The sequence below is a fragment of the Chiloscyllium plagiosum genome, chromosome 22 (genome assembly GCF_004010195.1).
Source record: "Chiloscyllium plagiosum isolate BGI_BamShark_2017 chromosome 22, ASM401019v2, whole genome shotgun sequence".
Taxonomy (NCBI): Eukaryota; Metazoa; Chordata; class Chondrichthyes; order Orectolobiformes; family Hemiscylliidae; genus Chiloscyllium; species Chiloscyllium plagiosum.
Genome location: NC_057731.1, coordinates 10263586 through 10286951, shown reverse-complemented (window position 1 = coordinate 10286951; position 23366 = coordinate 10263586). Strand labels below are relative to the sequence as shown.

Below are 23366 nucleotides of genomic sequence, written 5' to 3'. Positions count from 1 at the left end.
CCAGGTAAATTTAAGGTCAGGGTGGAATGTGTTGGTGAAGTTGATGAATTGCTCAACCTCCTCGCGGGAGCACGAGGTGGCGCCAATGCAGTCATCAATGTAGCGGAGGAAGAGGTGGGGAGTGGTGCCGGTGTAATTACGGAAGATCAACTGCTCTACGTAGCCAACAAAGTGTTCAAATGCCTTCCTTGATCCGGGCAAAGAACATTTGCCACAGTAGTCAGAACTCAGGCATCCTAAACACTTTGCCGGCCCAGCGGAGTTGGGTTTGGATGATCATGGTTGCTGTTGTTAGATGCTTCAAGGATACTGATGTTAGTACACCTGAGCTCCTAGCTGTTACAGAGAATGCATCTCAAACAATGTTGATGGTACTTTTTAAGGGTCTGGAGGTGGCATATATATGTAGTCCAAGTTTTGGAGCCATAAAGATCAGTCAGAAGGATGACTGCCTTATACTAAGGATCTTAGCATCAACATAGATATCATGTTGGTCAAAGACTCTAATCTTTAAGCATCTGAAGGAGGTGCTCATAAATTGAATGCAATGTTGAATCTCTGCATCGATGCAGTGTCTGTTACAGTTCTTGCATGGTGTTTTATAAATGACATTCGTTTTGCTGGTTTTTGGTGTAGGATCCTTTTAGGTTCATCATAGTTGTTTCGGTATATGGGTTGATGGGCTACCATGATGGCAAGGGATCGGGGTAGTCTGGTAGTCATCTCCGAGATGTCTTTGATGTATGGTAGCGTGGCTAGAGTGGATCACTAGTATCACTAGTATCTTAGCAGAAGCAGTTATACAGTAATTCGAACAAACAGCTATCCCCACAATCCATCCCAAACTTTGGGTCCGCCATGTGGATGACACCTTTGTCACCACAAAATGGAACAAATTAGAGGAAATCTACTACATCATCAACAACATCCTTATTGGCATAAAATTCACAAAAGAGGAGGAGAACAACAACAGATTCCCTTCCCTAGATGTCACAGTGGAACAAACAATTCATAGAGAACTGCAGACCTGCATCTACAGGAAAGCAACACACACAAGACCAGATACTCAACTACAGGAGCAATCATCCCAACACCCACAAATGGAGCTGCATCAGGACATTATTTAAATGGGCCACATCACACTGCAGCACCCAAGAACTATGAGATGAAGAAAAATACCCTATACAGCATTTTCAAGAAGTGCGGGTACCCGATAAACACAGTCCGCCAATTCTTAAACAACAAACCCAAACAAGTAGACACAACACTCCTAGAAACTCTAGCCACACTACCATACATCAAAGATATCTTGGAGATGACTACCAGACTACTCTGACCATTGACATCATAGTACCCCACAAACCTACCGACACACTGAAACAGCCACTGATGAACTGAAAGAACCTGTACCAACAACCAGCAAAACGAATGTCATTTACAAAATACCATGCAAGGACTGTAACAAACACTACATCAGACAGACAGGCAGAAAACAAGCCACCATGATACACAAACACCACTGGCCACCAGACGACATGACCCATTATCACTAGTATTCTTAAACAGAGACTCACATGGAAATTCATAGAGGCCTGGCATTGAAACTAGAAATCCATCAATAAACACATCGATTTGGAGCTCACTTACCAACCTCTGAGAAAAAGAATTGGAAATTATATCACCACCCTTTAACAGTCAAAGACACGTAAATAGAGTGTGGGACAGAGCACCAGTGCTTCACCGGATGCTCACTGATTATGTTACCTAGTATGGTGACAAAATATCTTGAAACAAACCTTCCAGCTCAGTGAGCAAACCTATAATTTCCTAACTACATTAATAAGACTTTTAAATTGTTTTTAAGTTGACTACAAGTTTTACTTCAGCAGCATGGCTGTCTCAGGAATTTGGAAACTGATGAGGGAAATGGTAATAATTTAGAGTAGAGGGTCAAATGGTTATTTAAACTTGCCATCATCCCATCTGATAAAAGTTCATTTATAGCTGCTGTGTTCTCAGTTCCCTCTGACAACTGCTTGGCAGAGAATGTTTGTCTGGATATAGCTTTACTCAACCATTGAGAATCTAAAATCAACTTGATTGGTCAGGAAGCACCATGGACATACTTTACTGTTGTGCCTCACTGGGATAGTGTGCTGGAAATTAGCAACTCCCTGCTGTTCTGGGAGCTGTCATGAAAGTTAAAGATTTTCAAAACTGTAGAATTGCCTAATTTTGCTTATGTTTAGACCCAAGTTGACATAAAGCATGCACTGGGTGTTTCTGTTCTTCACAAGTATTAATGTTTATTATAATTAAATGCACTCTAACTACAGTTAGACAATTTAGAACTATTGTTCATTTGTGGGATGTGGGTGTCGCTGGCTTGCCATAATTTATTGCCTGTCCCTAGTTGCCCTTCAGATGATGATGGTGAACTGCCTTCTTGAACTGCAGTGGTCCACCTGCTATGGGTTGACCCATAATGCCATGAGGGAGGGATTTCCAGAATTTTGACCCAGCAACAGTGAAGGAACAGTGATATACTTCCAAGTCAGGATGGTGAGTGGCTTGGAGGGAAACTTGAAGGTGGTGGTGTTCCCATATATCTGCTGCCCTTGTCCTTTGAGATGGAAGTGGCCATGGGTTTGAATGGTGCTGTCTGAGGATCTTGGATGAAGTTCTGCAGTGCATCTTGTAGCTCGTACACACTGCTGCTACTGATTGTCAATGGTGGAAGGAGTGGATTCTTCTGGATATAGTGCCAATCAAGTGTGCTGCTTTGTCCTTAATAGTGTCAAGCTACTTGAGTGTTGATGGAGCTGCAATCGTCCAAGCAAGTGGGGAGTATTCCATCACACTCTTGACATGCGTCTTGCAGATGGTACACAGGCTTTGGGGAGTCAACAGGTGTGTTACTTGTTGTGATATTCCTAGCCTCTGACCTGCTCTTAAAGCCACTGTGTTTGTGTAGTGAGTCCAGTTGTGTTTGTGGTCAATGATAACACCCAGGGTGTTGGTTGTGGGGGATTCAGTGAAGGCAACACCACTAAATGTCAAGAAGTGGTGGTGGTTACATTTTACTAGTTAATGTTCTAACTTCTTTTTGACCTCCCCCTTGCACTCACACATGCAGACAGACTTAGAAGGATGTTATGGACAGAAGGATCACTGGAAAAACAATTCATTGGCCTCTGTTTATACGATCTGCTGAGATGATTCTTGTCAGAGAAATTAAGGTTTGCAGATGATTCTTGTGCTGATCAGAATGATGCTGTTTGGTCTTCATTCTCCAGATACTTTCACTGGTTTGCAGGACATGCAGGGTTGCTGCTTCAATTTTTATAAGTTCTCTAATTTTTTATTTAAAGTCAGCAGCTTGCAGCAAGTTCTGGGAGATGAATAGGTTCATTTTCTTCAGCTTTAAAGTGGGTTTTGCTGCAGAGAACAGACAGCTGGTGAGGACCTGATGCCTTTTCCCTAACTTGCTCATCTTCCGAAACTGATCAGTTACCTCAGAACAAATCACATAGTTATTAGCAGGCAGAAGGCATTTGCTGTTGATGACTGGTCACTATTCCACAGACCATTCATCTACTTGTTGCCAGCTAAATCTTCATTTGTTCACAGCCTTGGCTCTAGCTAGTCTGCACTTTCTCCCACTACTACTTGAACCAGCAGATGTGTAAACAGTGCTTACAATTAGTGTTAGGTTATTTACTTTTAAAACATCCAGTAATCCTTCAGCAATCCCTCACTTTAAAACAGTCCCTTCGTCGTTTCAATACTTTTTTTTTGAAAACCCTGAAAAATAAAACAAAAGACACCAGTCTTTACAATGAACAAATAGAAGGGGAAAACCATAAGTACTCATGAAAGTGATGATATAGGATTAATTCCTGTGAAGGTGAGACATGCAAAGGATACCAGTGGAGGAGAACAAAGAGGCTCATCCAGGAGACTATGCTGGACATGGGACAAAGGATGAAGAGGTCCATAAATTGCAAGACCAGACACATATACTCATGTGTGACAAGATGGACAACCTATTACAGTATTACAAAGGTTCACATATGTCAAGCAGATTCACTGGTTTTGGTTTTCGGAATGAAACAAATGAAATGACAAATTGGCATTCGGGATACAACAAAAGGCAGGATCAGGAAGTGGTGTAAGTGACCCAATTTATTGTGGTGTGAAGAGACAGAGTTTCAATGTTACTTTTTCTCAAACTTCCATTTGCAAATCCACGGTGAAAAACAAAATTTTCCTTGTGCACTTCCTGCCACCTCTGTGGTGCATTCATTGTGACTACGTGAGAGATGACAGGAAGCTGCTTCTTTTTCTAGCCTGACCTTTGAAGTGCTTTACCTCTAAGCTGTGTGGTTCCTGGAGCCTTGCACTAAAGTATGTGTTCCACCTGTACATGTGCAGTGACAGATTAAGCTGTCATAGTCACAGAGTTCATAGAGATGTACAGCATAGAAACAGACCCTTTGGTCCAACCAATCCATGCCGACCAAATATCTCAACCCAATCTAGTCCTATCTGCCAGCACCTGGCCCATATCCCTCCAAACCCTTCCTATTCATATACCCATCCAGATGCCTTTTAATGTTTTGCAATTGTACCAGCCTCCACCACTTCCTCTGGCAGCTCATTCCATATATGTACCACCCTCTGCGCGAAAAAGTTGCCCCTTAGGTCCCTTTTATATCTTTCGTCTCTCACCCTAAACCTATGCCCTCTAGTTCTGGACTCCCAAAGCCCAGGGAAAAGATTTTACCTATTTATCCTATCCATGCCCCTCATAATTTTGTAAACCTCTATAAGGTCATCCTTCAGCCTCCTACGCTCCAGGGAAAACAGCCCCAGCCTGTTCAGCATCTCCCTATAGCTCAAATCCTCCAACCCTGGCAACATCCTTGTAAATCTTTTCTGAACCCTTTCAAGTTTCACAACATCTTTCCAATAGGAAGGAGACCAGAATTGCACATAATATTCCAACAATGGCCTAACCAATGTCCTGTACAGACACAACATGATGTCCCAACTCCTGTACTCAATACTCTGACCAATAAACGAAAGCATACCAAAAGCCTTCTTCACTATCCTATCTACCTGCGACTCCACTTTCAAGGAGCTATGAACCGGCACTCCAAGGTCTCTATGTTCAGCAAAGCTCCCTAGGACCTTACCATTAAGTGTATAAGTTCTGCTAAGATTTGCTTTCCCAAAATGCAGCACCTCGCATTTATCTGAATTAAACTCCATCTGCCAATTCTCAGCCCATTCGCCCATCTGGTCAAAATCGTGTTGTAATCTGAGGCAACCTTCTTCGCTGTCCACTCCACCTCCAATTTTGGTGTCATCTGCAAACTTACTAACTGTATCTCTTATGCTCACATCCAAATCATTTATGTAAATGACAAAAAGTAGAGGACCCAGTGCCGGTCCTTGTGGCACTCCACTGGTCACAGGCCTCCAGTCTGAAAAACAACCCTCCACCACCACCCTCTGTCTTCTGTTAAACCAAGGGGTGACATCTTTTGCACTGGCTGGGAGCAGTTTGAGTGGAGTTTCCACTGCACTTTCCTCCTCTTGTTACTAACCACCTGGGATAATACCACATCACTCCTGCAGTTCTGCAAACCAGCTTGGTTTATATCAATGACTCATTGTGAGGCCATGGATAAAGTGCCTGCCATGGATAAAGTACCTGACAGAGAAGAGGAAATATTAAGTTTGTACTGTCATATTGGCCTGCATTGATTCATTTGAGAGCAATGCTTGAAGCTCCATGAAATTCCATGGTGGACTTTCTCACAATTCCCTGCCCTACCAATCCAATAGAAAATCTCTATCCTTTCCAAGATTATGCATGTTGACAGTGCAAAGCACATCTGTTTGTACCCAGCAAGTTGTTGATGCAGTTTCTTTTACTTCTCACTCAGGGCACCTAGGTTTAGTATCCATCTCTAATGGAGCAACACATAAGGGAGATTATTTCTTGCCCAAGCTTTTCCAATGTGCATGTTCCGGGGCTGTCCCTGCCACCAATAAAATGGTGTCTGCTGTTGCTCATTTGTAAAATCATTATTTGAAAACCCTGTCATCTGTGGTGCATAGTTATCCCCCGGACGATCAAGTTCCTTTGAGGTATTCTCGTCCTGGATGGCCTACAACATTTGTTACATGTGTGAATGCCCTAGGAGACAAAACAGGTATAATTTAGTTGTGACAAAGAAACATTCTTCACAATGGCAATGCCATGTCTTCTCTTGGTTAAGTCACTGATGAAATGAAATTAGTGCATGTGTCACAGATGCTTGTAAATCAGTCACTATTTGTGAAATCCATGCCTCTCCATCTCCAGTTGAGGAGAACACAGTAGTGTCACCTATTTCCAGGTACCCCTACTCTGCACTTGTGAACTGGAATATCTGTGCTGGTTAACCTTTGATCTTCATCCCATGGCTTGTGTTTTGCTCTCTTCTCCTACATGAGTGGTAAAACACAGACATGCATCTGTGAAAGTTAGGTTGTCTACTGATTTGCATGAGGACATGGGTAACATTCAATTAGGGTGGATGAATGGGAAGTGATGAAATGGAAATTTAAAGCTGGATGCTGCTGATTTGATGTGAAAATGTTTAAAGTGATGTATCAAACAAGAAGGGTGATGAGGGAAAAAAAAACAATTTTTCACATGGCGAGTTGTTAAACCATGGAATGTACTGCCTGGAAATGTGATGGAGGCAGTTTCGATTAAGGCACTGAAGAGCATTGGAAGTTTTGTGTTGGATTGTAATAATGTGCAGGTGCATCGGGAAAAGACGGGAAATTGACATGAGATAATCTAGCTGAATAAGCTAGGTGGTGCAGGCAATGGGCCGAATGGGCTCCTTCTGTAATAATTGTGATTCAGTGAAAGTTGAGTGAATGTAAGGCTGTACAGTAAATGGTTAACTGCATTGATACACAGACAATAGTATTGAGCAGGTGCATAAGGAGCAATATCATCATGACATCAGATCACATGGGACTTGATTGAAGAAGGCACCAGCAAAGCCTTGCTCTATTTTGCTTACATAGTTTGTAAGCAGCTTGCATTAGTTTTCTGCTTGTTCCCCATAACTCTGACTCCTAACAATGTTCCAACATGGCAGGAAGTTGTGAACACATCCAGAAAAAATGGTGGGAAGTGGCAAGTGAAGTCCAATAACAGTGGGCAGCTGGGGCAGGCAAATAACAAAAGACTTCAACTACTAGGATTCACTTGGAAAACTACCCACAATAGTCACCTGACTAGCTCGCAACAGATACAATGGGGAGACAACTAAGTCTCCACGATTGCTTAGTGGAGAGAAAGTGGAGGGAAAGCAGCCAAGGAATACTGAATGCTAAGCATTGCATTCGAGAGACTATTTTAAGATGTATCCGTTCTTTCATGTCAACATTGTGGTTGAATCTGAATTTCTCTAACCATCCTCCATCATTCATTAGAAATTAGGAGGTATCACAATAAAATTAAAAGGATGGATTCAGGTCATCTTTTGCTCTAATGGAACTGGCTATGATCTTCTGTTTAATAAGAAGCAATGATAATTAGGAATGACAAACATAGGTGCTTGTGTAACTTTGAATTTTCTTTCTTGATCAGCTGAATCAGAAATTGAAGTTGTCTCGTTATGCTGTGAGTCAGGCGCCATTAAAGAAACAGTCCCTAGGATCACAAGATCATTCCCTTTTCTTTGAGGAAGGTCTGGAAGATGTGGGAACTGGATACACCAAAAACGATGGTGACCAGTCACGATGGAACATTCTAGTCCCTGGACCCGAAGCATTAACTCCAATTTCTATCCACAGATGCTGCCAGACGTGCCGAGCTTTTCCAGCAATTCCTGTTTTTGATTCTAAATCTTAATTTGCTTTACTAGGAAAGAGTCCAAGAGATGAAAGGCACGACAGATGTTATTTTGTATTAAGCTGGACCGATCTATACTCTTTTTACTTCAGTGAAAATGATGATGATGTTTATGTTGTCCATTTCTTGAGGAAAATCGCACATTTGTTGAAGGTAATAAACAGATGAATATGACTGTTTATTCCAATGACTCTGCCGATAACCTGCAAGACTGATTGCAAATAACCAACAAAGCATGGAGTACAAGATTATTAGTCTGTACAAATGTTAGCTGAAATTTGAAAACGAACCTTATCTTCAAGTGATAGATGTATTTAAATTTTCTTTCAGTAAAGGAGCAAGGATCCAAAGCACTTCCAGGGCTGAGCAATGCCGTAGGAAAGCTTAAAGCCGAGCATCAAATGGAGATTGAAGTTTTAAAATTTATCAAGTTTCAGAGAAGTCTAACTTCTTAAAAGAGACTGGTGAACTTAAAACACAACTATTAGCAATCAGGCAGCACAATCAAGCCACAGAAGAATTCACACATTTGAAATGGTGCAACAAAAGTGACAGCATTTCATTTCAGGGATGTACAAATACTGTAGCACAGCCAAAGGATTTATAAAAGCATCAGATGAAAGTGTTGGTTGTAGAGCAACAATCTGCAGAAGCACTAACACGAGCTGTGCTTCCTATTACCAATGTGGCTCTTGTAGAGAAAATGCTGAATAGAAATGTTGAACTTTCAAGTAAACCTGCAGAACAGAGGACAACACGAGAACATTTTGGAATAATAGAATCCCTACAATGCACAAAAAGGTCATTCAGTCTATTGTATCTGCACTGACCCTCTGACAACCATCCCACTCAGAGCCCCCCCGCTCCCCCCCCCCCCAGACTGTCTCCTTAACTCCACATTTACCATGGCCAAGCCACCTAATCTAAGAACATCTTTGGATTGTGGGAGAAAATGAGAACATCCGGCAGAAACCCATGCAGATGTGGGAAGAATGTGCCAACCTCACACAGGGTCACCACAGACTGGAATCAAATCTGAGTCCTTGGCCCTGTGAGCTGACCACTGTGCCACAATGTACTTCAAAAAAAAAAATCCCTACTGTGTAGGAAGTGGTGATTCTGCCCATCAAATCTGCACTGATCTTCTGAAGACCATCCTATCTCATTCCTGTAACTTGCATTTACTGTGGCCAATCCTCCTAATTTGCACAACCCTGGACACTGCAAGACAATTTAGCATGACCAATCCATCTCACCTGCACATCTTCGATTGTGGGAGGAAACCGGAGCACACAAATGAAACCTATACAGACACAGGGAGAATGTGCAAACTCCAAGCAGATAGCCACCCAAGAGTGGAGTCGAACCTGGGTCCCTGACACTGTGAGTGTTCCAGGAGATTAAAACATAGAATGTAGTTCAATTCAACAAGTTCATATTTTCCTAACTTGTTTTCTATCTTCTACCAAAGATCTGGGCACGATGTTGCTGCTGCTGACCTCAACTACCCATATCCATACATCCTTGGAGAGCAATCCATATTTCTCTGCCATTATTGGTTAAATGCACATGCATTCTTTTTCTCTCCGAATCCTGTGCAACCCCCAACATGACATTGTTAAACCTCGTTACTGCTCTTTCTCTGTCACTCATCCTAAGTGGCCCTAAATTCAATTTTTTATCTGCTATTTTACTGACTTCTGTTTAACAAATCACATTGCAGGTGCAAATCAAGCCCAATACATAGCTTAGAGAAAGTCTAAATTTATTGATTCAATGGAGTTGAGTTTGCAGAATCCTGACTTGCTTGGTTGGTTCCCAGGTATCCCTCATGCGATTCCACTTCCCCCACACATTAGTCTCTCTTAGATTACTATCAAGGTTATTGATCCTGGGTTACATCACTTCCTTTTTTTAAACAAGCTTATACGGTTTCAAATAGAATCTTGGCTGGTCAATACTCCATAGTTATTTCCAGTACAAATGTAAGGTGTGTACTTGAAAGTACTAACTGCTATTCTATGTGTCTATAACCACATGTTTGTTGAAATTGAAGGCTTGTGTTTTAAATGCATGCATACTTTTTTAAGATATGTTAATTATCAGGCTTTTCAATATATTTTTCTTAAAATTCGAAGAAGAACCTATCAGTATGGTTTTTATTGGGACATTGTCTCCAAAATAATGTGTGTATTTTAATGCCAGTTACCAATTTTGACTTTGTCAGTACAGATGCTGAATATGATACAATTTAATCCCTCATTGTGAACAGATGGACATTTTGTTGTCCATGCTGCATACTATTCCCAGTCACAACCATAATCAGTTTCTATCAAACCTCTCTTGTCAATCATTAATCACCAATATCATATATATGTATATGCATTTATGCAAAAGGAGTAAGATCAAAATGTATTGGTGTATTTCTGCAAATCTTGTTCTTGAACCATGCTTATGTTTTGCATGAAATAATAAATCCTTATTTGGCTATCAATTTAATTTGTTAATTATATTTTAAATTGCATTGGAAGAATAAATTCCCTTTGCTTTCCTCAAAGGTATTTAAATGCTTTTGTTTAAGTAATGTAAAGTATGAAAGGCATTAATTCAAACATTATATTGCACTCACAGTATAATTACATTTATGTTGTTGAAGGTTTACCTGGATTTACCTTGTGTGTTCAGAGACTTTAATCAGATTACTGCTTGGTGTCAGCTAAAATTGTCAACCAATTCTAGTCACTAGATTACGAGGTTACATACATGGTGGGAAAGAATAGAGGTGGATTGTGTGAGAGACTGTAAAGCATTCAGAGTGAGAGAGCACTGGACAACCCAGTAATCATCCACTGAATAAAAGAGTGTTCACAGAGTTCTGACACCTGGTGTTAATTTATATGAAGGACTTGCCAGGGTCCGCTTAAAACCTCTTAGCTGTCTTCAGCATTTGCTGTGAAGTCTGGGAAACTAATTGTCATAGGTTCACTGAGGACCTGGATTGTAAAATGGAGCTGCATACAGAGGACAGAAGAAAATTTGCTCAGATAAATAGCTGGCTGCTTGATCATTGAAAAATATTGAATGTGACTCCACAGCAAACGGATGTTGTGTAGTTATTTTGGGGAAAATGCCAACAAAGACAGCTCTGGATATCATGATATCAAATACTAATTTCTTATCTGTTGGACCGGCTATCTGTGAACAAAGAATGTGTTGAAGTTCGAGGTTTTAGTTCAGTAAGTATTATCATTGCTATGGGAATGAAAAATTGTCAGATGTATGAAGATGGATTCTGAGAAATAATGGGTAAAGAAATGATTTTGTTTCACTGGTATAATTCAAAAGTTAAACAAGTGAAGTGGAAAAAAATGTTTTTGTGTCAGCGTATTTTCAGTAGCAAAGTGTCTATTAAGTTTTATTTTCTAATAATGTTGACTCAGCTTAGGTTAGTCGTTGTAAACTCAACTATAAAAGCTATTTATAATGCCGTGAATGAAAAAATTACAGTTCATTAAAAAAAACTTTTATAATACATGTGCAGCTTTCAACCTTCAGTGCTATGAGTCTACTAAAATTAATTATCTTGAAGTCATAGTTCCATATGATACATATTATTGCTTCATCCACTAAGGACATTTTGTTCAGATGATATTGAATTGTCACTGCAATTAATTTAAACATTAAGACAGCAGAAGGGCAATGTAACTGATTCTTGCAAAGTATAACATGCAATACTATCCACAACAGTGTTTCATTACTTTGTGTGAGATCACTTGCACCCAACCATGAAGAGCTTTGTGTTTTTTTTTGGAATCATTTATTCAGCTGTATAATCTTGGTTCAAACTTGATCAGTATGAATTCCAATTAAAATCCCTATATGTCAAAGGAATGTTTAGTAATTATCATGTTGAACTATTTCAATGTTAAAGTAACGCAAAAAAAGCACAGCCTTTTTTTTTAACCTACAGTTAATCCAGAGTGAAGTGTATTGCACATTTTTTGTATTTAAATTTAAATTACATAAACAATGGTGTTTAAGGGGTGACAGGCAATTTGAAAAAGATTGCTGTTTACATGATATTTTATTGTGGTATTGTATCACAGTATAAAATAATCACCCTGGCAACTATTGAATTTCTACAGCAGAGGATGCCTGCTGTTTGAGGAAGGTATCTTTTAGAGCGGTTCCTGATGTTCACGTGTCTTAAACAAGTGCTCATCATGGAGATGAGGAAAACAAAGTAATGCATTCTTGTACTCGTATTTCAGAAACACAATCTTATATTACCTGTAAGTAGCCTGGTGCCACCAACCAACTGTAATTTAAGACCTACTGCAGAATAGTGGTGCAGGCATAATACAATGCAGCATTAATAGTGAAACTCCTGCTTTTAATCTGTTCTTTACAGTTAGAGAATGTGTTATTCTGTTGCATAGGTCAAAAATATATTTACTGGTAGATATAAATCATTGGCTAGGAATGATTATGAAGTCTAATTGCTTAAGAAAAAGAGTAGGGGAGCAATGCAATACTTCAGATGTTGCAATTTATTGCAATACTTGTTGCATTTTTTCATCATTTTGATCTTGTCTACGTGATGGGATGATGAGTCACAAATCTCTAAAATATTGTGTTTTCTGAGTTCAGAAAACCTGAAGCAAAAAATAAATAGAATTTGCTTTTAAGATTAACAAATTGAAATGGTAGATGTAACCGTCTTGATGGATGTCCTCAATACTCTCTTAATTATCTTGTGTAATCTGCCTAAAGGATGATAAATGATGAAGAATTGATTAGAGTTTACATTTTGTCATTAGTGTGTGCAAGTGTTCTTTGACCAACGTTGACATTTTTATTTAGTAACCTGGCATTTTTTCAGTGTTGATCATGGGATTTTTCATTGTGTGTTTAATTTCTAGTTGTGCATAGCATGGTTTTGCACTTAATGAAGGGCATTACTTTAATGACTACCCAAAGTTGAAGCGTATTAATGTTGTCAGGATGGGATGAAGAGTTACAAAACTCTGAAATATTGTGTTTTCTGAATTTGACAAAGATATCAAAGGGCTATTGTTAAAATTCAGAGTCTTTTGTCTCATAAGAATTTCTAGTAAAGTGTTGTTTTTCACTGCATGAAAACCTGATTAATAGCTGTCTGTAATGTGATCACATTATTAAAGGCAGCGTCCTTTTTAATAAAACCGTTGTGATAATGATTCTTAGTTGTCAGAAATGCTTCATCCCCATTTTGTTTTGAAGCAAAATCAAGTTTGCTGATAAAATGGAATTCAAGTTTTCAGATAAATTAGAATTGTTTAACAGACCCGATATTTTGTTATAAATTGTTAACATTGAAAACAAGGTGAAATAACTTTAATCTACATGGTTTTGTTGGATAGCTGTTAAGTTAGTGAAAATACAGTAAATTAACTTGTAGGAGGTGGCACACATTACATAATTCCTATAATTACAATTTTTGGCTCCATTTGTTTATGCTTTCATTTGTAAAGATGAATTAAACTAAGCATGTGCTTAAGTTTTATTTTTGAATAGAACAAATTAATCATGATACACCAAAAGCAACATGTATTAATATTTCAAAATGTCACGTGAATGAGAAGATTTTGAATTGCACATCTTCATTATATTGCAATGTCTCTTTCAAAGTTCTGCATGAATTCTTAATTACGTTTTTTGTTTGGAATTCTGCACAGTGTTTTGTTGGTATCAACTGAAACAGAACCTAAGCTGAGGGGGCACCAGAACGTGCAATCTTCAATGTATGGCTAACATTAAGGATTATTTTGACCTTCCATAATGACAGCAACATTTTAGTCTTCCAAAATTTATCTTCTTTCCAAAACAGATCATGTTGACTCATAATGTGAGTTAATAAATAAATGAAAAGCCTCCATATTGTGTTACTTGCATTAAGTTTTTTAAAGCTTGACATAGATAGATATTGTCATGATACAGATTTCATATTTGATAACTATCTAATAGTAATACAACAACAATGTTACACATGCATTCTTCAATTCCTATTTGATTTGGTCTTTTGACAGTAAATTCTAAGTTAGAATAGAATGAAGTTGATGACAGAGAATGAGTTAAACCTAAAGATACTTAATTTTCATTTTGTGAGCTTTTAATTCCTGAAGGATCATAGAATTCATATCATAGAATCCTCACAGTGTGGAAACAGGCTATTCTGCCCAACAAGTTCACACTGACCCTCCAAAGACCATCCCTCCCAGACTCATCTCCCTACTGTATCCTGGTGATCAATTAAGTGAATTGACAAAGAAAAACAAGAAGAAAATGCTAACAGATGTTTATCTTATAAATAGTTTGATTATAATTCATGAATTTCACTTGGTACACATTGCCTTTTGTGGATAGCTCAATGCTAGATAACTTCAATTCAACTTCAGATAGATCTTAACATGATAACTCTATCATAATAACTACTTTTTCAACTTTTGAACAATATTTGGAAATTAGAAAATCATTTTCACTTTAGGAACATCCAAGTAATTGTTTATTGGTGAAAGGTTTAGCAAGAAACTAATTATACTTTGTGGAAGATTTTCTTTGCAACTTGGAGTTGAGGCACTTTATCATAATTTTATGATTGAATCTGTTACAACTGATCTGATAGTCCTTGATATTGACAAGTAATGTTTAAAATAAGAAAGCATCTCATTTTTGTTTTTTTCACAAGCATAGACTACACGTATATACTCCTTGAATCCCTGTTATTTCCCATCTACAGGCTACTCCTTGGTGACATCATCTGACATGTCCATTCCACATGCAAACTGGTGATATTCAGTGTTATCTCACATTACCCGTCTGCACACTCTAAGTTATCAGGCTGTTTATCCAGCACTTTAGATGACCAAACAGTTCCTCAAAATAAATATTGGGAAGAACCATACCGTTGCCTAAGGACCTCGCTATTAATTCCATTTCCTTGCGCATAAATGCAATCCTCTTTCTAGACAACGATCTGAAGTTGAACTAGGCTGTTGGCAAACTTTGTTCTGTCATATGACCCCAAGATTAACTTTCATATACCCATCCCTACCCTGTTTATGGCCATTTATTTCCACCTTTGTAACATGATGTTCTCTATTCCTGTCTCAGCTCTTCTTGCTGAAAACCTCAGCCAAGTCTTTGTTAACTCCAAAATCAACCAGTCTAACATGATCCTAGTTAGCCTGTCACACTTTATCTTCCATTAACTTGAAACCATCCAAATCTCTGCTCCTTGTCTCCTAACTCAAACCAAACATCATTCTCTCAGGGTGGCATGGGGGGTGGCTCAGTGGTTAGCACTGCTGCCTCACCACCAGGGTCCCAGGTTTGATTCCAGCTTAGGGCGACTGTCTGTGTGAAGTTTGCACATCTCCCCGTGTCTGCATGGGTTTTCTCTGGGTGCTCTGGTTTCCTCCCACAATCCAAAGATGGGCAGCTTAGGCGAATTGGCCATACTAAGTTGCCCATAGTGTTCAGGGATGTGTTGATCGGGGTAAAGCAGAGCTATAAGGTAGGGGAATGGGTATAGGTGGGATACTCTTCAGAGGGTCATTGTGGACTTGTTGGGCCAAATAGCCTGTTTCTGCATTGTAGGGATTCTATTCTATGAGCAGCCCTACGTTTGTTGGCCTCTCCTGATTCCTGATTTCAACACAGCCTCTATTATTGAGATTCTTATCCTGTTTTCAAATCCCTCTAAGACTCCTCTCTTCCCCTTGCTGTAATCTCCTCCAGCACTACGACACAGCAGGGTGACTGTGTCTTTTTAGTTCTGAGTCTTCAGCATCACTGACTTGAATTGCTTAACTATTGGTTGTCATGACAGGACCAAAGCACTGGAAATCCATGTCAGCTTCCACCATTAAGGCACTCTTTAAAACCTACGTCTTCGACTAAGTTTTGCATCTGCTCTAGTACCATCCTAATTGACTTGGATGTACAATGTAGTGTGATTCGTAAAGCACCTGTGAATTGCATGGGACATTTTTATGTTGACATTGCGAGGAATTGTTGACATATAGTACCTTCAAAGACAGGAAATGTCTCAAAAGTTTCATGATGTTGTGGAGGGACACAGTGCATGCAAAACATTGAGGACAGGCCTCAGGAGTACTTTGAAGAAGACATTGATATGGTAGAAATTTAGGTTTCCAAATTGATTTTTAAAGCTTCCAGAAAATTAGATTCTGGAGCGAAGATTCTCAGGAGTGTCGATATTTGAAGACTAAATAAATCCTCAGAGTTTTATTGTGGCAGGGGGAGGTGGGGGAGTCTCAGTCCAACCAACAGTTAATAATGATGATATTAGCCTCTTTAGTGCAACTTTTAATTTTAAAAAATGTAATCTCTTAAATCACCAACAACGTCAGTAAGGACCACAAGTAGCGCTACATCTACAGGGATTGTGACTACTAACAGGTTAGCCTATGAATTATTTCTTCTGTATCAGATGTAATTTTATGCATTTTTGGAAATTTCCAAGGGTTTCTCAATGTTTCAGTCATCTACAAGGAGTAGATTGTGATACAAATAAGGCTGGAAAAGTGCATTGTTGTCCTAATTCGGAGATGCCAGTGTTGGACTGGGGTGTACAAAGTTAAAAATCACACAACACCAGGTTATAGTCCAACAGGTTTAATTGGAAGCACACTAGCTTTCGGAGTGACACTCCTTCAACAGGTGATTGTGGAGGTAGTTAACAGCTAACCTGAGAATGCAACTTTTAAAAAAAAGGGTTTTGTGATTTACACATGAAAGAAGTGAAAATATCACTGTATTCTATCAGATGAAAGGCTTAACAGACAATCAATTCTTCAATGTATAATTTCAGTTACATCACACTGCAAATTTTTGCTATAAATTCTGTGTTACGATCGAGCCCTCCACAATCACCTGATGAAGGAGCGTCGCTCCGAAAGCTAGTGTGCTTCCAATTAAACCTGTTGGACTATAACCTGGTGTTGTGTGATTTTTAACATTGTTGTCCTAGTTCCACTACTCAATAGGTTGCAACAGAAAATAAAAACCAATTTTCCCTGTTAATTAATTGAAATGGTCAATTCAATATCTGATCTGTCTGAGATTTGAAATAACAAGAATTATGAAGCCAGTTTCTGAATAAACAGAGTTATTGGTTTATGATAAAGACAATTTAATCAAGGAAAATGCAATAATTCCTTGACGTAATTTAGAAGTTTAAATGCTTTTCTCTCTATAAGTGTGCCCATGCATGTGCGTGTGCATGCACGAACACACACACACTCTTCCTCTCACTTCAGAAAAAAGAAAAAATGGTTTTCTCTTTAAAGAATGGCTTTCTGGAGTGAAGATTCTCAAGAGTGTCTATATTTGAAGACCAAATAAATCCTCAGAGTTTTATTGTGGCAGGGGGAGGTGAGGGAGTCTCAGTCCAACCTACAGTTAATAATGAAGATATTAGCCTCTTTAGTACAATTTTTAATTAAAGAAATGTAATCTCTTAAATCACCAACAGTGTCAGTAAGGACTGTTCTTGAAGTCAAAATAATAAAGCATGGAATGTTTTGAAGTCTATCACTGATCCAACATTTGTGGTCAAGTCACTTCATATCCACGGTTCTCTCTGGACATGGTATGTCGACTGAACAAATGCAGGAAACACAATATGTTCAGGAAACACAATACTGAGAACGTGCTTTAATCACTTTTTCAGACAAACAATCAGGTTTCACCTTGAATTCAACCAGAGAGATTTTTTTTCAGGAATATAATAAATCAGCTGGGCATCATTCCACACAGGCTTCTTGCTCCCCCAGCTGAATACCAGGTTTTAAAAATCTTCAAAACAGTCATTGTTCGAACATCCCCACTAAGGTCTATAGCAAACCAAAAGTTATCACTTTCATGTGATTTCCAGGAAGCTTTGTTTAAAAGTAGTCCTGAGTGTCTATGTTGACAATTCATCAATTTATTTAAAACAAAATACATCTGGGTACTTTCATAAGACTTCAAACAAGTCAATTTTTCCATTATTCTTCAAAATGTGTGTTCTCCAAGAAATACTAAAAATTAAGTGTCTTTGTAACAGATATCCGGTGACTTTTTGTTTGATGTCAAAGTTTGCATTAAAATTAGTTGCTTTCAGATCTAAGCAAATTGGGAGAATTAAGAATGGTAATGCAAACTGGAAAATGCTGCTGGAAGTCGGAGGATGTAGTAATAACTGGTACGCTTTAGGGATAAATTATCATAGCCGAAAATCAGTGAGGATAATTTTTTGAGGCTTGTTCCTTGGGAGGCCACATTAAAATACATCAACTACTGGAGCGATAAATATAACCCAAGGAAGGGAAAGGAGCAAGGTATCAGTGGCTTTGAACTCTGATATAAGCAGCATCTAGCAGATTGCAATACATTTCTGAACAAAGGAGGTCACAGGATATAGTGGCAGGACGGGACAGTATAATGAGGGGGATTGACATTGACATTGTTCTCTGCAGCAAAGAGCACGAGTTCAGATGGCTGTGTTGACTGATGAGTGCCCAAGTTCAGGATATCTGCTCTGGGCTGGAGAAGAAATTGCTCTCGGCTGGAGAAGAAATTGCAATGGGGAGAATCCAGCCATCATCATTCATGTCAATACCAATGAAGTAGGTAGAACTAGGAAAGGGATTCTGTGGAGGGAATATGAAAGATTAACTACTAAATTATAAAGTAGAACCTCAAACCATCTGAATCATGTGCAAATTAATGCGTGATGAAGAAGATTCAAGGGAAGGTATGGCTCAAAGGTTGGTGTGGAAGAAGTGGGTCCTGTGCCATAGGGCACTAACACTTGTAATTGGGGAAAACGGTTGCTGTACTGTTGGGATGGTCTACACCTGAACCATGCTGAGACTGGTATTTTTGTGAACTACATAACTCTGGAAGTAGAGAGGACTTTAAACTAAATGAGGGGTGATTGAAGGGTCAAGCTTGCGTAAGTGTAACAAATCAAATAATAGAGTTGAAGGAAGAAAACAAAGTACTAAATTGTAGAAAATAAAGATTTGAGAATGATAACATTTATCTCAGTTTTCCCTCCTAAGAAAATATTAATGGCCAAGATTAGATGCTGAAATCAAATCAACAAACAAAACTAGCAGCTCTGTATTTGAATACATGTAGTATTCAAAACAAAAATTAATAAATAGCACATGTTGATGCAAATAAGTACGATCTGATAGCAATTCCAGTGATGGGGCTGCAGAATGATGAGGATTGATTCCTGAATATTGAATGATACATGATACTTAAGAATAGGAAGCCAGTTGAGAGAGAGGGGAAGCACATGTAATCAAAGATGATAAATAGTTAGAGATGACCTTGGTTCAGAAGGTCAGGACATAGAATCAATTTGACTGGAGATAAAGAGTTGAGAGAGAAACAATTCACTAGTGGGAGTGATCTACAGACCTCTAAACAGTAACCATGATTTAGAAGTGAATATAAGAAATATTTATACTTTAAATAAGGGGTTGATAATAATTATGGGTGATTTTAATCTATATACAAACTGGAAAAATCTGATAGGTAATAACGGCCTCATGGAGAAGTTTATGGAATGCTTTCAAGATAATTTCTTAGAGTAGCCTGTCTTGGAACTGACCAGACACCGGGTTATACTGGACTTGATATTGTTCATATGAAAAGTTTAATGAATGACTTCAGAGTATGTTAAAATGGGTTTTTATCTGAATGACAAAATGTGACAAGTACGTCCCACAGGCATCTGTGCTGGACCCTTGACATTTCCAATTTTTGTCAGTTACTTAGATGAGCTCGAAAGGATGGTTGTTAAATTTGCAGCTAAGACAAAAATGGGTAGGAAAACACATTGTGAAAATGGTATAACCTGGTCATTTCTATCTGTATCTCTGCTGATTGGGTGACTAAACTCTGTCATGTGGAGTATAATGTGGGAAAATGTGAAATTGTTCATTTTGGTAGAAAGAACATAACAGCAGAGTATTATGTAAATAGAGAATGATAGCAGCATTCTAAGGTAAAGCGAGATCTCTGTGTTCTAGCACATGAATCACAAAATGTTAGTATGCAGATACAAATGGTGTCATCTTGTGAGAGGAAGGGAGGATTTGTGCTTCATGGAGCTAATGTCATTGCCCTTGAGCAGTTCTCTAATAATCCTGTTGATTTGTTGCTGATCATATTGATGAACGGCTATTCAAATACACTTTTGAATGGTGGCACCAATGTCATGACAGCAGCAGCTTTAACTTCCACTGCAGCAAACAGACCTTTGATAGAAACAGCTTGGCCTGTGATGGAAGCTGTGCCAACAGCCTTCTGTCATAATACAATGTGTTCCAGAGATGCACTGATAGAGGTAACCACCTGTTTATCTTGGGGAAGCATAGGTTACAAATTCTGGAACATGAAACATTACAGCGCAGCACAGGCCCTTTGGCCCTTGATGTTACGTTGTCCCATGGAACCAATCTGAAGCCCATTATCCTATAGTATTCCATTTTCATCCACACGTTTATCCAATGACCACTTAAATGCCCTTAAAGTTGGCGAGTCTACTCCTGTTGCAGGCAGTGAGTTCCACGCCCCTACTACTCTCTGAGTAAATAAACTACCTCTGACATATGTCCAATATCTATCACCCCTCAATTTAAAGCTATGTCCCTCATGCTAGCCATCACCATCCGACGAAAAAGACTCTCACTGTCCACCCTATCTTACCCTCTGATTACCTTATTTGTCTCAATTTAGTCACTTCTCCACCTTCTTATCTCTAACAAAAACAGCCACAAGCCCCTCAGCCTTTCCTCATAAGACCTTCAATCCATACCAGGCAACATCCTAGTAAATCTCCTCTGAACCCTTTCCAAAGCTTTCACATCCTTTCTCTAATGCGGTGACCAGAGCTGTATGTAATACTCCAAGTGTGGCCACAACTGAGTTTTGTACAGCCGCAGCATGACCTCATGGCTCCAAAACTCAATCCCTCTACCAATAAAAGCTAACACACCGTATGCCTTCTTAACAACCCTATCAACCTGGGTGGCAATTTTCATGGTTCTATCTGCATGGACACCGAGATCTCTCTGCTTATCTGCACAACCAAGAGTTTTACCATTAGCCCAGTACTTTTTATCACTGTTACTCGTTCCAAACTTATTTCACCTCGCACTTTCTACATTAAACTCCATTTGCCACTTCTCAGCCAGCTCTGAAGCTTATCTATGTCCCTCTGTAACCTGTAACATCCTTCGGCACTATCCACAGCTCCATCGACCTTAGTGTCATCTACAAACTAACTGAAGAAGGGCTCATGCCCAAAACGTTGATTCTCCTGCTCCTTGGATGCTGCCTGACCTGCTGCGATTTTCCAGCAACACATTTTCAGCTACAAACTAACTAATCCATTCTTCTATGCCGTCATCTAGGTCACTTATAAAAATGACAAACAGCAGTGGCCCCAAAACAGATCCTTGCGGTACACCAATAGTAACTGAACTCCAGAATGAATATTTCCCATCAACCACTACCCTCTGTTTCTTTCAGCGAGCCAATTTCTGATCCAAGCCATTAAATCACCCTCAATCCCATGCCTCTGTAATTATGTGCCATAGCCTACCATGGGGAATTTTATCAAAGGCCTTACTGAAATCCATATACACCACATCAACCGCTTTACCCTCATCCATCTGTTCGGTTACCATCTCAAAGAACTCAATAAGGTTTGTAAGGCATGGCCTACCCTTCACAAAATTGTATTGACTATCCCTAATCAACTTATTCCTCTCTAGATGATTATAAATCCAATTTCTTGTAATCTTTTCCAACATTTTACCCACAACTGAAGTAAATCTCACTTGTGTATAATTACCAGGGTTGTCTACTTCCCTTCTTGAATAAGGGGACCACTTTCTGCACAGAGGCTGGTGCCAAATTATTGGTGGATACCTTAATGTTCTTTGCCTCGAGAGCAGACTTTCTGGTAGGATTTCTAATGCACCAATTTATTGTACACTCATTGATTTTATTTAGCCATTTAAGGCCCTATGAACCTTCTGCAGGAGAGCCTATGTAAATAGAGAACCCTCATCATTCAACACTTTAGTCCCAAAAATAGACACCCCTTTGACATTGGATCATTCCCAGACGGCCAGTATCGCATCGGCCAAAACGCGCAGATGAACTTGGCCTCTTCTGTATCTTTGCTTGTGAGCTGCTATGTTGCCCTTCTCCTCAAACAGTTTCATTGAGTGTCCTGTAAAAAAGGTTTGGCTGAAGTAACGGGCAACTATGCAAGTCGTGTATTGAGTGTAAGAAAAAGCACCAAGTTTGTAGGGATAAAGTATGTCATGTTGGTTAGAATGCTGGATACTGATTGATCAACATTTTTGGTAGATGAGTGATGCAAGTGTTGTGAATTGAGCAGTGGATAAGATTGATATTGGCACACAGAAATAACTATTATCAATAACTTAGTCCTTTTGGCCCGTGTAATTCATCACTTTTGTATAGGTAAAAACAAGGGCTGCAGATGCTGGAAACCATAGTCTAGACTAGAGTGGTGCTGGAAAAGCACAGCAGGTCAGGCAGCATCCGAGGAGCAGGAAAATCGACGTTTCGGGCAAAAGCCCTTCATCAGATGAAGGGTTTTTGCCTGAAACATCACTTTTGTATGTCAGCTTATTCCCATTGTTTCTTGTCTCATTTTTCCCAGTATAACCCCCTACTCTTTCCTCCATCATCTGCTTGCCTGCCTTCTGTTTAAATACATCTATGTTATTTATATCAATCACTTCTGACAGTACTAAATTCCACATTTTCTCAGTAAAGAAATCAGAATTTGCGAATATTGTTGACTGTCTTCAATTGAAAGCCTTTAATTTTGGTCCTCACCAGTGAAATACTTGCTCTTTCTACATTCAAAGTCTTCCATAATTAGAAAATTGGTTATGTGGTCACACCTCAGTCTTGTCTTTTCAAGAGAAACAAATTCAACCTGCCCATTATTTCCAAATAGAAACAAAATGTTCAAGGTGTATCATTCTTTTAAATCTTTTTTGCAATCTTAACAGCTTTTCAAAGCCCTTGTATGCAATGAAGATTAAACCTGCTTGTAGGACTCCAAGTGTGATCAATCTAAGATCTAATGCTTGTGTGATTAAAACTCTTAGAGCACTACATCCAAATCCTTGGAACAGGACTGTTATTATTAAGCATTGCTGCTATTTACATTTTTAAAATTCATTTTGTGGGGTGTGGGCATTGCTGGCTAGCTAGCATGTATTGCCTGTCCCTAGTTGCCCTTCAGAAGGTAGTGGTGAGCCGTGGTCTTGAATCACTGCAGTCCATTCTGCTGTGGATTCACCTACAATGCCATTAGGGCTGGAAT

General features: G+C 39.1%; 1 protein-coding gene across 2 annotated transcripts in view; it reads left to right on the top strand.

Annotated features, from left to right (window-relative positions):
• pcdh15b (protocadherin-related 15b) overlaps positions 1–23366 on the top strand; it is a 1523107-nt gene that overhangs the window by 663215 nt on the left and 836526 nt on the right. Inside the window, exon 1 of one of the 2 annotated variants that reach the window (XM_043712367.1) lies at positions 10737–11163. The exons of the other annotated variant lie outside the window; for it this stretch is intronic. The gene's annotated coding sequence lies outside the window, so the exon portion shown is untranslated. Of the gene's footprint in view, positions 1–10736; positions 11164–23366 lie in introns of those variants that run through there. 2 annotated transcript variants of the gene reach the window in all.